At 38.2% G+C, this 16,352-nt stretch overlaps 1 protein-coding gene across 1 annotated transcript in view; it reads left to right on the top strand.

Moving 5' to 3' along the window:
• Positions 1-16,352, top strand: part of LOC134756693 (uncharacterized) — a 103,045-nt gene that overhangs the window by 53,036 nt on the left and 33,657 nt on the right. Inside the window, exon 9 of the mRNA XM_063695376.1 lies at positions 8,483-8,595. The gene's annotated coding sequence lies outside the window, so the exon portion shown is untranslated. The remainder of the gene's footprint in view (positions 1-8,482; positions 8,596-16,352) is intronic.

Raw genomic sequence — 16,352 nt, 5'->3', positions numbered from 1 at the left:
GATTCCTTTCTAGAGGTTAAGACAAAGATAAACATTTCAATTTCTGGGATGCTCCAGCATTATTCCTTTTGAAAACAAAGATAGCACAAGAGAGAAGCTTAAATATTATAACTAGGCATCAAATTATGGATTAAAGTTTTCATTTATTTTATATATATTTCCTGATTCTCTACTGTATGCTAAGACAGGCTGGAAAGCAATGGTGAGGGACAAGGGTTCATCCCCCCAAATAACTTAGAGTCTAGAAACAGATTTTATTTGCCACCAGAGGTGCCTAAGCAGTTTTATGGGGAAGGTTAGTGACAGATGAGGTCACAGTTGTAGTTGGAGAGGTGGAGTTTGTTCCTAGTAGTCGTGGTTAATGCTCCCCCTCCTCCAGAGGCATCCTCCCTTTCCAGGTAACTTACTTTACCACCTAAAATTCCTCTCCTTTTCAACAACTGCCAACTAATCCATGCCAAGATATTAACTATTACCTTTTAAGCTATTACTTAGTTACATAATCCTTCAAAAGAGTATCTGGATTTTAAGAGAGGACTCTAGAAGAGTTTCTCACAGTCTGGGCTCCCAATAAAAAGACCACCAAATGTACTTTTTGACCTTAAAATTTTTAGTTAAAAAGTTAGCTCAACAAATACACAAACAAAACCCTCAGGTAATAGGTGAAGCATCTATAACCTGGTCTACAGGATGGTGGCCAAATATTCATTAGAAAAATGAAATTAACAATGAATTTTAGTAAGTGGCACAATTTCATGTACTAGTAGATGTGAAAGGGCTTTAAAAAGGAAAAAAACCTATGCAAATACATTATATTATTTTCGCCACTGCATGCATAGTCATGCTTGCAATGCCATGGATATTGAGAGGTTCAATTTGGGAACTTAGGTCCAGACATCATGGTTATAATAAAATTCAAAACCAAACTAAGCTAAACTATCTTATAAATGAGCAGTCATATAAATCATAGAAGTCATATAAATGACTTCCATAAAAAAAAAACAGGGTTGCTTTTATAAGATAAATACTGCCCAAATTTCTGAAAAGATCTCTCTGGATAAAGCATTGGGTAAAAGATTTAATTATGCCTCTGCTACTTTTCAGTACCAAACAATAGATCACAACTCATAAACAGCTTTCTGTTCTGATTTAAACATTAAAATGGTTTTTTGTCATTTTTGTCAGCTTATCTGTCTGCTTCGTGTCTTGTCCTTCCCCTCCTCCCCATCAATCATCGGGAGGTTAAAAAATTTTAAAATACAAATAAAATATTCAGAGGAGAAAATGCCAGAGTACAAGTATATATTAAAATAAAATTAATGGCTGGGCGAATAGGGATGCAGAAGAAATATGTGCCAACCCATAAAAGTGGCCACTAAATCCCGAATGCATTATGTCTTGTTAGGATAAGGTCATAGATCTAGGATCAAATAATAGATGTAAGATCTCATTTTTTTAAATCCTTCAAACCACCAAATCCCTTTCTTCACTAGGCTCCCCACCCCAAGTTTTTGAAAATTTCCATGGGGGAGAATGGGACAACGGAGTCACAACCATCAAGTTCTCTGATCACGGTGACCCACACCCTCCCTCCTTTTTCCAATCAGTTCAGCTTTGGGGGAGATGAATAGATAGAGGACCCTGTTATAAACTGTTTGACATTTCCCCAAATTGCCCAGGCCCTTAGGAAAGCATTGTGGCATTATCAGGGTGCTGAGTACAGAACTTTTACATAATAGGCACTAAATAAATGTTAGTTTAATGGAATTAAATAGTCTAAGAGGCCTACAGCCAAGTGATGATATGCAGAACCACTGGAGCCTGTTTGAATCCCACTACTGCTGAATGATGCTAATTTATCCTACACATTTTATCTCCTAGCGACTGGGTTTCCTAGTCTGTAAGACAGTTTGTTCAACAACCAGTCTGGTTTGAACTAAAGAAATTGCTCAATTAAATAATGATTTTGGGAAGTGAGAAGAGTATTGACTCTCCAAAGATGGCTTAAATTAACCTGACATTTATTGTATTCCACCTGCATTTTCACAAGTGATCATTTTGTATTTTTTAAACTCCTGCTGTCTAGCTGTTTTTTGACCCAGCAAGTTGAACCAGTTTCCAAGTCTAATTGGCAATAACATGAGTGTCCTCTTGGCTGGAGAATGCTTCTTCCAAACCATTCTGCTTTGCTCAAATTGCCCAATCCAGGTCAGCTTGAGGACTTCGGGAGTACCCAGACACCCACTTCTAGTGAGTGACCTTTTTGAGCCAACCATAAATTACAAGTTAATTGCTCTAGTCTCAATAAAACTGGCTAATTCAGTCTCTTATTTTAAAGTTTAAAATCTCCCTTAATGTAGATAGCATTAAATTAACTGCATTTTGCAAATATTGCCCAAAGTGTTGGGGCTTTCCGAAGTTACTCTGAAAACAGTAGCAATATTGTACAGATTAATTACAGAAATATGGTGAGATTTTTGTTTAAAACTAAATATGGGGAAAGGCTGGGTGTGGTGAGCTTAAAAAACAAATTCAAGACATGGCCTAGGGAGAAAGACTTGTTTTATAGTTAAAAAACCAAGATCTGCATATTGGTTCAGCTGCCTAGTTGGATCATAAAATACCACACCTTGAATACCCTTCAAAAGTACACAAGATGGCTTTTACCTACTAGTCTTTAAAAGTCACCGTGCAGACCTTCTAGGATGAAGACCTATGAGGTGCTTTTCTTTGTTCCCTGGAAACCACAGGGAACCACTAGCACAACAAAGGTCAAAATACAAACTATTTATGTCAATAAACTAAACAAACACTTTCATATTTCTGCCATAAGAAACATTATAAAGGGCAGTTTCTAAAGGAGCTCTTACTAAATAAAATATATTACTTTAAAATAATTCCTTGATTTCAGCAATTCTGCCTTTGAAATAGATCATAGCCATTCTTCACTTTCCCTGCTAAATCGCTCTCCCCTCCTTAACCTAAGTGCTTCAAAACATAATCTTTTCTAGATTCTAATTCTGACAATCATCTGCAAGGTGTCCCTTCCTCCAGGCTTGCTCGTGCACCCATCTTTTTTCCACAAGGCTGCCACAAATCAAAATCTAAAATTCAAAACCAAACTAAGCTAAACAATATGCTGTTAGTGGATATATTCATATGAAATAAGACAATTCTTCAAAAAGCAAGGGAACAATGAATACAAAGTATAGGATTGTACTAACCTTTTAGGGGAGACAAGGAGATGACACAGGGAAGAATCATACAAATAAAGCAATGAAATGTTTTCATTCTTAAGATGGATAATAACGTTCTACTTCTTATACTGAATAATGAGTTTGCAAGTATTCGTTCTACTATTCTGATTCATATATGTGATATCCATCCTTTTAAAAATAATCCAATATTGCCTGATAAACTATTTTAAGTGAAGTGAGTTAAAGTTGATTTTTTAAAGTGTTAAGTAAACATTGGTACAGATATTATACAAATATGTGAAAGTGGAAATTATATAACCAAAAATTAGGAAAGGTTGGCTTATGGGAACAAATGCATATTTCTTAGACCATAAAAAGTGCAAAGTCTGGTTCAGGTTCACTTTCCCAACAATTTCCTCTCACTGCCATCCTCCCAAACATACCACACAAATCATAATCTTTCATGCCTCTGTGCCTTTGCACATTCTGTATCTTCTTACTGAACTATCTATACTTCTCTGTTGAATGGACTCCTACTCATACTAGAAGACCCAGCTTAGACATAACCTTCTCCAAGATACTGACACGCCATACTTACTTCCCTCAGGCAGAGTTATTTCCGCTTTACATTTCCAGGGCATCCTCTTTGTTACCCACCCTTTGTTATTGTACTCTGGCACCATATGTTCACTTTCTGTTTGCTTATCAATCTCTCCATTTAAACAATAAATTCCTTAAAACCGATGCTTACTCAACTTGGCATGTCCAGTATGTAGGACGGATCATGATATTGGGAAGGTGTTTCTCCATAAACAGCTGAGGAACTGATTTCAATTAATAGCCTAAAGTGCATTAATAAGCCCTCCTCTGCTTGAGTTGCACTCATGACCCTCAGCTCACTTAGCCTTCCAAAGAATAATCAGAGTGTGGTCAAAGACAAGTAAACAAGCACATTAAAGAGAAGAAAGATTAAAGAAACAAAATGCCACTGAGCCCAGCATGCTCAATGCTAGAAGCTGCACCAAAGAGGGACTGAAAAAATATCATTGAAATGCACACACTCCCACTCTCCATGGGTAGGTATGCATACAGAAACTACTGGAAACTGCCATCTATAACCTTAGCTTATAGAAACTTTCAGACCCTTAGTGATTGAGAGATACTGGAAATGGGGTAGGGGACTAGCAGAGAAATATAACAGAAGAAAGGGAGAAAAAAAATGAAGGCTTACCACCAGTGCGATGAATATTCACTCTCCACAGCAATGCAGAGTAAGAGAAGTTGGCATGAGCTTCAGCCACATCAGGAGCATTGACCTTTGAAGCACACATTCAGAGAACAGTGATGCCTGCATTACTAGACTCAATGGATTAGGAAAAAGCAGTGGATTAAGGGAAGATTGTCTTGTAGGCCCTTTTATTTTCCTCCATCATTTATTCAATAATGACTTACTGAGCACTGTTGACAGGCACAGTACAAGGTGCTGGAGCAGCCTAAAAATTAAGATTTAGTCCTTGCCTTTCTTAAACTCACAACCTACTGGGGAGAAAACTTGACATGTACATAAATAATTACAAGACAAATTAGAATGTGATAAATATCCCATGTGAAGCACAAACAAAGAGATTTGGAAACACAGGAGAAAAAGCTAAGTCTTGATTTAAATATATTGACAAGAAAAGGATAGATAAAGGAGGTGACATATTATCTGAATATTGAAGAAGGGATGGAACTTTAACAGAAGTAGAATGACATGAGATGTGCAAGGGAGAAAGAATAGTGTGAGCATGGAGTAAATTCTGAAAACTTAGTTCATAGTACACCTTATCCTTCTGGAAGAGTTAGTCCAGAAATCGTTGAGTCTGTCCCAAATAACAAATACTCTTATTCTATATAATACCTCTTTATAATACTTAGGGGAATTAGGCCATGACAGAGAAAAATAAAGGTTGTATACCAGCCCCACAATTGTGTGTTGTAGCAAAAATTATATATTGCTAAAGATGTGGGCTTTCAGCATTGTGTGCAATACTAGAAAACACAAATGTGAAATTGCTTTTTAAAAAACTTATTTTGAAAAGGACTTCAGGGGTGTGGGATTGGATTAATGATAATTCATGCTTCATGACAAACTCTTCTTTGGTTAATGTATGGAAACTCTTATTTATTATTTGCTTTTAGTTGGATAGTTATTTTTAATAATGTAATGAAATTTCTGCTTCTGGCAAAAGTGTCATAGTAACTGGTACTGAACTTGCACTCTGACTGTGAGCAACTAGAAAACTGAACATGATGTAGAAAAACAATACCTTCAGATATTGGAAAATAAGCAGCACATGTAAGTGATCCCTGAGGAAAAGAAATCAAATAAAGTGGTCCTATGATCATTCTGGCTTTCTATATGGAGACACACTCTGGACCATGCCACAGGTAGGAGAATCCAAACAAAGTACAAAGATCTCACGAAGTTGAGGAGACAGAAATTGGAAAGAAAACAAAATCCAGACATACAAGAATGTAGAACAAAAATGTCCAGCATCCAATAAAAAATACTAGACATGAGAAGCAGCAGGAAAATTTGGCCTATTCCCAGGGATAAAAGTCACTGGAAACAGAATAATAGTTAATTTCTTGTCAAAACCATGAGCCAGAAGATAACATCTCTAACCTGCTGAAAATCAAAACATAATTTAACATGTTGAAAGCAAAAATATTGTCAACCTAGAGTTCTATACCCAGCAAAAATATATTTCCCAAATGATGGCTATGGCTATAATGAAGTAACAGGGACTGGGTTGCCCTCCTGCATTAAATCACTAAAAAAACAGGCAAATATATATACTTCGATGGTTTTTAGACACTGAACAATAGTCAGGGTAACCTCTGTGATTATTTCAGAGCGAGATTCCAGGCCATAGTGCGGGGAGAAAAAGCCCAAACTGAGCCTGGTGGTATGAGACTCCAAATGCAGTCCCCAATGTGAACATTAAAATGATAAGAAGATAAATACAAGATATTTTAGAAAGCAAAATTAAACTTCTAGGAGTGAAAACTATAATACATGAAATGCAAATTACTGGATGGGATTACTAAGAGACAAGATACTTCAGAAGAAAAGGTTAGTTAATTTGAAGACAGAACTATCCAAAATGAACTACATGGAGAACAAAAAGACTGAAGAAAAAAATAACAGAGTATCATTGATCTGTGGGACAATATCAAGTTTTCTAAAATATATGCAATTGGAATTCCAGAAGGAGAGGAGAGACATGGAGAGACAAAAAAGTTTAGAGAAACAATGACTAAAAAATATAAAATATAGTGAAAAGTATAAACAATCATATTTTAAAATTGCATCAAACACAAGCAGAGTAAACAACAACAACAACAAAAAAACTACACAAAGGCACATTATAAAGTTCTGAAAATCACTGACAGAAAACCCTAAAACTTAAAGTATAATAATAATTTTTAAAAAAAAGAAAAAAAGAAAAAAAAAGAAGAGTAAGCATAGAGGGGAAAGAAGACATGGAAGCACAAAGATAGAAAACAACTGACTCATTGTCAGAAACTACATAAGACTAAGAAAATGATTTGACATCTTTAAAGTATTGAAAGAAAAAGAAAATTGTCAGTGTAAAATTTTATATCCAGAAAATCAGACCAACAGAACCTGAGAGAATTCATCACCAGCAGATAGATGGTCTCTACAAGAACTGTTAAAGGAAGTTTTCTAGGCAGAAGAAAAAAAGAATCCAAGAACAGATGGGATAAATAGAATACAAAGACAAATAAATGTAAAATTATTTTTAAATATTAGTAAACTACATTCAATCATATTTTAATCATATTTTTAAAAGATAATACATCATGAAAAAGTAGAATTTATACCAGGAATGTAAGTATACTGTAACATTCAAGAATCAATAAATGCAATTCACCACATAAGTGTATTAAAAAACAAACCATATGGTTGTCCCAATAGATACAGAAAAGGCATTTGAAAAAGTTCACCTTCGGGCCATGATAAATATAGTCAGCAAACTAGTAATAGAAGGGAACTTCCTCAAATTGATGAGGGCCATCTACAAAGAACCTATAGATAACATCATTCATAATGGTGAAAAACTGAATACTTTCCCACTAAGATTGGAAACAAGGTAAAGATGTCCATTGTTACCATTTCTAATTAATATCATAATGGAGGTCCTAGCCAATGTAATAAGGGAAGAAAAGAAAATCAGAGGGCTACAGAATTACAAAGGAAGATGGTAAAACACACATGCACAATGACTGTCTGCATAGAAAACCCTAAGGTGCCTAAAAAAATGATATAAGGATTATATTATAAGGCTACAGTTACTAAGATAAGTTTGTATTTGTGAAGGGACAGACAAATTAACCAGTGGAATAAAGAGCCTAGAAACATCCCTCCACGTGAATCAAAATTTGATGATGGCAGAAGTAGTATATCAGGTCAGTAGGAAAATAAAAATATGCAAAAAAGTGATATTAGATTCCTACTCTTACCACATACAAAAATCAACTCAAGATGGATTAAGGACTTAAATTTAAAAAATAAAACCTTAAAATTCATATTAGAAAATATAAATAAATATGATTTAGTCCTTAGGATAGGGAAAGATATGCAAGATTATTCAAAAGTGTCTGCTACAAACATTGATCAGTTGTATTAAAATTAATATATTTTGTTTATCAAAAGATAAAATAAAAAGAAAAATGTCAAATTGAGAAAAGATACTTGCAATACACACATTATTAGTATCAAGAATACATAGATTCTACCAATCGACAAGAAAAAATACACAAAATAAGAAAAAGAAATGATAATAAAAGACATTTATCAGAAAAGGAAACAAATACAAACATACAAACATATGTTTAGTATCATTAGTGATGAGAGAAATACCAATCAAGAATGCAATAATATACCATTTTATACCTATTTGATTGGCAAAAATACAAAATAAATGTTATATTTTCAAGCAATAAGAGTCTAATGTATTCCAGTTTGGCTGAAGGGTAGTATGTGTTTTACATAATAATCTTATAACAGCAGTTTGAGGCTAACCCATAGAGAATATTAAATGCTATTAAGTTGTGTAATTCCAAGTACCTGAGGTTGTAAAGTAACCTCTGGATATTCAGATTCTCTCATTGAAATGGAAAGTACCTTTCCCCAAAGTGGTGATCTATGACTTAGCTCTTCAAGGCATCTTCTCTATTCTCTTTACAAACCACTGGTCACATGTTTTATCTTACAGAATGTAAAGCATGAAAGAAATGCTCCAGTTTTTATATAACTTTTTATTTTGGCATGCAACAATCAGTACTTCAACTTAAAGGAATGAGGAAGATGGGGATTGCAGACATTTTGGTAAGTGGAAGAAATTTTTATTTTTTTGTTTCAATAAAACAGACACCTTTATTGACTGAATGAAACTCTTGACATCTCTCAAATGCTTGGAAAGCCACATAGGAAATAATGGATTAGATTTCATTATTTAGATAAAAAATGTGTTTAAGGGCTTAAATTATAGAAAGGGTAGCTGTGACTAAACAGTATCTGTGTGAATAAAAATGCCATCTGATATTACAAAATATATACATTTTTTTCAAAGCCCCTTCATATACTTTTTTGTATTGAAAAAAATTCCATAAGGTAGGGTAAATATTATTATTTCCATTTGCTGAGTGAGATATTGAGGGATAAAGACTAAATGACTTAGCCTGAACTGGATGGCCTCTTAATGGTAAAGCTAGGATTAAAACTCAATTATCCTGATTCAGAGTCCCATCTTATTCTTTCTCTCCTCTCTTTTCACCTCTCTCTGTTCTTCCTTCCTTCTTCTCACCTTTCTTTTCTATTCTTAATATTAATTTTAACAGCTTTTAAAAATACATATTTATTATTGACAATTTAGAAAAGCATGAAGAAGAAACTAAAATTACAATCCTACCATTCAGACAACCACTATGGAAATATTAGTGCACAGTTGCTAGTCTTTTTCTTTCATTCTTTCTTTTTCACAGATAGGGTCTTGCTCTGTCACCAAAGCTGGAGTGCAGTGACACAGTCATGGCTCACTGAATACTTGACCTCCCAGGCTCAAGCTATCCTCCTACCTCAGCCTCCCTAGTAGGTGGGACTATAGGCACGCACTACAATGCCTGGCTGATTGTGCTGTTGTTCTTGTTGTTGTTGAGATAGGGTCTTACTATGTTGCCCAGTCTGGTCTCAAACTCCTAGGTTCAAGTGATCCTCTCACCTCAGCCTCCAAAAGAACTGAGATTACAGGTGTCAGCCACTGTTCCTTACTTTAGTCTTCTTTGTTCATGTACATTTTAAAAATAGGAACCACACTTGGTTATAGCTTTTGTTACATGCTTTTTCACTTAATGATATAATGTAAATATTTTCCCAAATGATTAAATATTTTTCAGAAACACAAAATGTTGGCTGCATAGTATTGCAATATTTGGATATACTAGAATTCATTTAACCAGTCCACCCTACTGTTGTAGATTGCTTTTGATGCTTCACCATTAAGAACAAGACAGTCCTGCACATATATATAAATAAATCTTGATTATTTTGTAATGATAAATTCTTAGAAGTGGCATTCTGGCATACTTTTTTTTGTACTCTAAAACATATTGTCAAGTTGCAATTTAGAAAAATTCTACCATCAGCTCTGAGTGTGGGAAGTGCTCATTTCCATGAGTCTTTGCCAATATTGTTATTACCATAAAAAGTGATGGTTAGATCCATGAAAGTAACATTTATTCTTTTAGCAGATATTTAATGAGCAATTACTATGTGCCAGGCACTGTGTTGGGTGCTAAAAGTCATCTCCCTCCTCAAAGAATTACAGTCTAGTGGGAGTTATATTCAAGTAATTTTTTTTTTCTTGAGACAGTATCTTGCTCTGTCACCCAGGCTGGAGTGCAGTAGCACAATCATAGCTCACTGCAGCCTCCAACTTATAGGCTCAAAGAATCCTCCTACCCCAGCCTCCCAAGTAGCTGGAACTATAGGTGCACACCACTGTGCTAGGCTATTTTTTTTTTCTTTTTACTTTGTATAGAAATGCACAGGGTTGGGGGGCATCTCGCTTTGTGGCCCAGGCTAGTCTCGAACTCCTAGTCTCAAATAGTTCTCCCCCACCTTGGCTTCTCAAAGTGCTGGGATTACCCACATGAGCCACCACACTGGCCCAAGTAAGTTATTATACTTCTATTCTCACGCAGTACTATAGGAGCACAAAGGAAAGATGCCTTCTCTTGAGGGACCTTAGATGGCCCCCTGGTAGAAGTATGCCTGAGTTGAGGCTTCATGGATGAGTAGGAAAGAGGAGATAAATGGTCGTAAAAAGGTTCCAGGCAGAAGAAACAACACATACAAATGGAGAGGTGAATATGGTGTATAGATTCAAATGCCTTCAAGCAAATAAAGCCTCACTCAAGCTGGCTAAGCCATGAGACAATTTAGGATCTTACATAACAAGAGGTCCTCTGCAGTGTGGCCTCAGGCAGAGTCCACATGGCTGAGCTCCTCTGCTCTGTGTTCTCCTGGCTCTTCCCTCCTCCCTGTGTTCTGCTCCATCCTCGGCATAAGAAGATATATTGTCTTTCCCACATGACCCTTTAGGAATAATAATAATAAAAAAATCCCTTTTGATCCCAAGCAGACAACTTCTCATGTCTTATTGGCCAGGCTTGGGTCACATACTTCTTCCGGATCAAATTGCTAGCTAGGGGAGTGAGATCACTATGTTTGGTTTAGACTAATCACTCGGAGAGTTGAGGAGTCAACACCTCATCCACCACATGAGGAAGTGTCAAGAGCTGAATAAGGCTGCAGCACAGACAGGAGGTGGTGAGTGGCAAGAGATGAGGCGCCAGAAGCTAAAGGAACAAAAGGCCGTTTCATGAAGGAGGATGGAAGAGTGTCCAATGCTGCAGCAAGGTCAAGTGGCAGAAGGTTGACAGTAATTACTGTCAGCTTACTGGGTGCATACGAGAGCAAGTTTAATTGTGATGGTTGAAGTCAGACTTCAGAGGTTTGGAAACTAAATGTGAGATGGGGTGGAATAATCACGGCGTGGATTCTCTCACAGGAAGTGAGGCCGTGAACAGGGCGAGAGGCGAGAGAGTGACAGGAAGAGGTAGAGCAGAGTCAAGAGAGAGGCTTTTTAGATGACAGAGGCTAGAAGAGGCTTAAATGATAAGGGAAAGGAGAAGGGAGAGAGGAAGAGTGGAGGAGAGGGGGAAGAAAAATGGGATTATCATTTCCCCGAGGAAGCTGGAAGGGTGGCTATCCGTTGGTGGGGAGGGAGTTCCGAGGAGAATGGAAAGCTTTGAAAACTCTTCCGGGGAAGGGAGCATTGATCACAAGGAGCAGTGCGGAGGGCCCAGGTGAGGTTGGGGAATATGAATTTGGAGCAGCCCAGGTGGAGTAATTTCTCTCTAGGAGCACTTGGTAGCTAGGATGTTGGCTTGGAGGTGGCAATGGTTGGCCTGATTCAGGATGAAGTGACAGATCACAGAGCTAGGTGTGATGGGAAGAGGAAGGGAATGCAGCAACCAACTACTGGGGAAGGCGTGGGGGTGTAACGGGAGTAGTTGGATAAAAGTTATGGACGAGGTGTACATTTGAATTTTGCATTTCAGAAGCTGAACAGTTTGGGGCTATTGAGTGTGTGAGCGTGGAGGTGGATGAATAAACCGCAAAGTAAAGTTTTTATGAAATAGGATGATAGCACTCTATACATTGATTGTGAGGGTATAATGTGGGCTTTATGAAGGGCAATTTGGCAATTTAGTTTTTAAAAACTAAAAACCTGCACATCCTTGAATCTAGTAATTCTAACTGTATTCCATACTTCCACATGTGTGAAATGATGCACAGTGAGAGTTATTCACTGAAGCGTTATTAATAAAAGACTAAAACCTAAATCCATCAAGGATTTGGTTAAAAAGAAGGCTGTTCCATATGTATTGATGTGGAAAGTTATTCCAATTACAGTCTTAACTTAAAAGAAAGCAAAGAGACCGGGTGCGGTGGCTCACGCCTGTAATCCCAGCACTTTGGGAGGCTGAAGCAGGCGGATCACCTGAGGTCAGGAGTTTTGTTTTGTTTTGTTTTGTTTTTAATTGATCATTCTTGGGTGTTTCTCGCAGAGGGGGATTTGGCAGGGTCATAGGACAGTAGTGGAGGGAAGGTCAGCAGATAAACAAGTGAACAAAGGTCTCTGGTTTTCCTAGGCAGAGGACCCTGTGGCCTTCCGCAGTGTTTGTGTCCCTGGGTACTTGAGATTAGGGAGTGGTGATGACTCTTAACGAGCATGCTGCCTTCAAGCATCTGTTTAACAAAGCACATCTTGCACCGCCCTTAATCCATTTAACCCTGAGTGGACACAGCACATGTTTCAGAGGAGGTCAGGAGTTTGAGACCAGCCTGGCCAACATGGTGAAACCCTGTCTCTACTAAAAATATGAAAATTAGCTGGGCATGGCAGTGGGCGCCTGTAATCCCAGCTACTTGGGAGGCTGAGGCAGTAGAATTGCTTGAACCTGGGAGGCGGATGTTGCAGTGAGCTGAGATCGCACCATTGCACTGTAGCTTGGGTGACAAGAGCAAAACTCCGTCTCAAAAAAAAAAAAAGAAAAAGAAAAAGAGAAAAAAAATAAAAGAAATTATAAAATCTTACCGTTTATGTACCAACACACGCACAGAAACACATACATACACCCCATAAAATACCTATACATTTACATAGGCTGATTATAAGAGTCGTCTTTACTGGGTGTGGTGGCTCAGGCTTGTAATCCCAGAACTTTAGGAGGACAAGGTTGTGGGAATCACTTTAGCCCAGGAGTTTGAGACCAGCCTGGGCAACATAGTGAGACCTCGTCTCCACAAAAAATTAAAAAATTAGCCAGGTGTGGTGGTGAGCACCTGTAGTCCCAGCTACTTGGCAGGCTGAGGTGGGAAGATCCTTGAGTCCCTGAGTTTGAGTTTACAATGAGCTATGATCGTGCTACTGTACTGTAGCCTGGGCGACAGAGCAAGACCCTGTCTGTACAAATAATAATAATAAAGAAAAGTAAAAGGGGATTGTCTTTAGAGAGTTCCTGTAGAGCTTGGTGGCTGGAGGAGAGTAGAGGGGAATTCCTAATTTTCATGATCCTTTTATTTGCTTTCAGTTTTGTTTTTGTTTTTTAACTACGTGTGAGAAGTGGTTCTTTGTAGGAAAGAGGGGAGGGTGGGCTCTCAGATCACATTACATACCCAGGTGTCCACTGATACCCACCTGTAAGGTTTTGGGAAGACAAGATCCAAGAGGGAGAAATAGTAAATCAAGCATGCGGATTGAAGCTCCCATTCTGCTGCTCCTAGGGGCATGACCTCTGCAGGTAATGAAAATGGGAAGAATAATAGTCTTACCTCTCAGGGTTGTTCTAAGGAAGCAGAGAAATTATAAAGTATTTCATAATGGCAAAACAATATTAAAAAGCAAGGTATTTATTAGCAAACATTTATTGAACATTTACTATACTCCAGGCACTGAATTAAAATGGTCATTATTTCAATACTTTATTAATAATTCTTTTTTCCTCATCTAAATGAGTGTTTACAGCTGTTCATTATTACGGTTGTTTCTTGCTAAACATGAGTTGCCCTTCTATCTGTGTTCCTAACCTGTCCCCAGGCTCCCACCCACACCTGACTGGCCTTTGTTTATACTACATTAACTGGAATAGAATTTCTTAAGAGGCCCAGGAACCCAATTCGGCCTCCAGACATGTTTTATTTGCTCACAGATTGTTTAAATATTTTTGAGATGGTAGACAACATTGGAAAAAAAAAAGCAGACACTTTTAAAGTCCAGATTTTGAACTTTCTAGAAAAATCAGAAGACCTGGCAACAATGTGCCTCAGGGCAGCAGACCACTGTAACCAAGCAGGGCCGGCCTCTTTGGCCAGGCTGTGCACATTCTTCCTTCTGACACGATCCTCACTCATGCTGTGTATGCTCCTGCCTGTCCCTGTGGACAGCAGAGTTTCCCACACCTAGAATAATGCCAGGGATGGCTGTTCCCTACTTTCTTGGCTTACAAGTGAGTGTGGAAACAGGGGGCTTTCCTATTCCTGTTAGCACAATCAGGTCCTTGTTCAGGGACCAGGTCCAGGTCTAAGAGGAAGCAGGGGACTTGGCCAGGGCACACAAAAGACACAATGATTAAAGGGTTGGAAAACAGAACCTATGAGGTAAGTTTTAAGGAACTGGATTTTTTCCTGGAAAAAAAGAGGATAAAGGATGACTCAATTGTCTTCTTTAAGTATACGGGGTAATTATGAAGAGAGTGATACCAGCTGCTCTCCACCCCCAAACCCACTAGAGGAAATGTGCGCGTCCTGTGGCAGGAGGCTTGCAGCTGAGCCATAAGGGACTTCACTAAGAATTTAGGTTGAGAGACGAGGTGCCTCCATCTGCCTCATCTGATCCTTATGAGGGTCAGACTAGACCCTTCTGTCTGAAACTCAAAAAATAAACTGGGTAACTTCTTGAATACTTTCCCGACTTTAATTCTTAATGCCTTCCTCTGCCATATTCTCTTTTATTTCTGTAGGCTTATCAGAAGAAAGTTAGAAAAAGCTTTCCTGAATAAGAAAACAGGGCATGAATCACTTAAAATTCTCTTTAGCAACATCTATCCTTGATGTTACCACACTAAAAAATGTATGCATACTCTTTCTAAACATGCAATTAGAACACAGCTGGGAAAGTACTTAAGATTCTTTTCCCAAGTTGGTATGGGTATAGTTTGCTCAACTGATGCTAGGAGAATAGTTCAGAGGACTTAATCAAGTGCAGTGCTTATGCAGATAAAAAACATTGCCTACATTATCCAGTCTTAGTTGTTTTTACTTAGTTTAAAAGATTATGGCGAGTTTTCATGTCTGTTCCTGTTGTGAATTCTGTGAGTCAATGCAGAGGAGCTGGAGGAATTTCCCAGATGTCACAACTACTGGACAGCATCCGGTACAGTAAATTAGAACACAGACTCTGGTTGATAAATGGTGATGGGACATTTAACACTTCAAAATAACAATCAACCTTTGTTGTGAGCCAACTGGGTGCTGAGTGCTTTTCATATTAATCTTCATAATGACTCTGTAAGGTAGTTATCAATATTCTCGTTTGACAGATCAGAACAGAGTCAGAGAGAGGAGTAACTTTCCAAGGCCACATGGACAGCAAGTGGTGACATGCAGATTCAAGTCTAAATCCAAATTCAAATTGCTTGACTCCAAAGTCTGTGTTATTTATTTATTTATTATTATTTTTTATTTTCAAGATGGAGTCTCACTCTGTCACCCAGGCTGGAGTCCAGTGGCATGATCTCGGTTCACTGCAGCCTCTGCCTCCCAGATTCAAGCGATTCTCTTGCCTCCGCCTCTGAGTAGCTGGAATTACAGGCGCCCACCACTACACCTGACTAATTTTTGTATCATTGAGTAGAGATGGGGGTTTCACCATGTTAGCCAGGCTGGTCTCGAACTCCTGACCTCAGGTGATCCACCCACCTTGACCTCCCAAAGTGTTGGGATTACAGGCATGAGCTGCCATGCCCCACCCATCTGTGTTATTTTCATGTGACTACTTTGCTTCTTGTTTGTGGATTCACTCTGTTAGGGTGTGCCAGCCAAGGTGTCCAGCACAGAACCATACAATGGAAGGGGTAATTTGGGTCAGTCTCTCTCACAAAGAGAGCTCATGAGCTCCCAAGACAAGTAAAGGTACTGGTTGACAAGTACATCACAATTAAACAGCCTCATTACCTTTCTGCACCTACAGTTCCATTTCCTACCTTGTTCATGCAGTCATCTGTCAAAGTCTCTTGACATACAACCCTAAGTCCTCAGAGCTACGGTTTCTGACTTCCCACTAGTAAGCACAGTCCTTCCTCAAGACTATTTAAGCGGTCTGGCTCTTAAGTATACTGTGTTCCTTGTGGGGTGGCCCATGCATCTTGTGCAGCAGCATTACCTGGACTACTGGCTAAAAATATGAATTCCTGAGCCTCACCATTGATCTACTGAATCAGAATCCCCAGGAGCATGTC

This window comes from Gorilla gorilla, chromosome 11 (assembly GCF_029281585.2).
Source record: "Gorilla gorilla gorilla isolate KB3781 chromosome 11, NHGRI_mGorGor1-v2.1_pri, whole genome shotgun sequence".
Taxonomy (NCBI): domain Eukaryota; kingdom Metazoa; phylum Chordata; class Mammalia; order Primates; family Hominidae; genus Gorilla; species Gorilla gorilla.
This window is presented reverse-complemented; position numbering and strand designations above follow the sequence as displayed.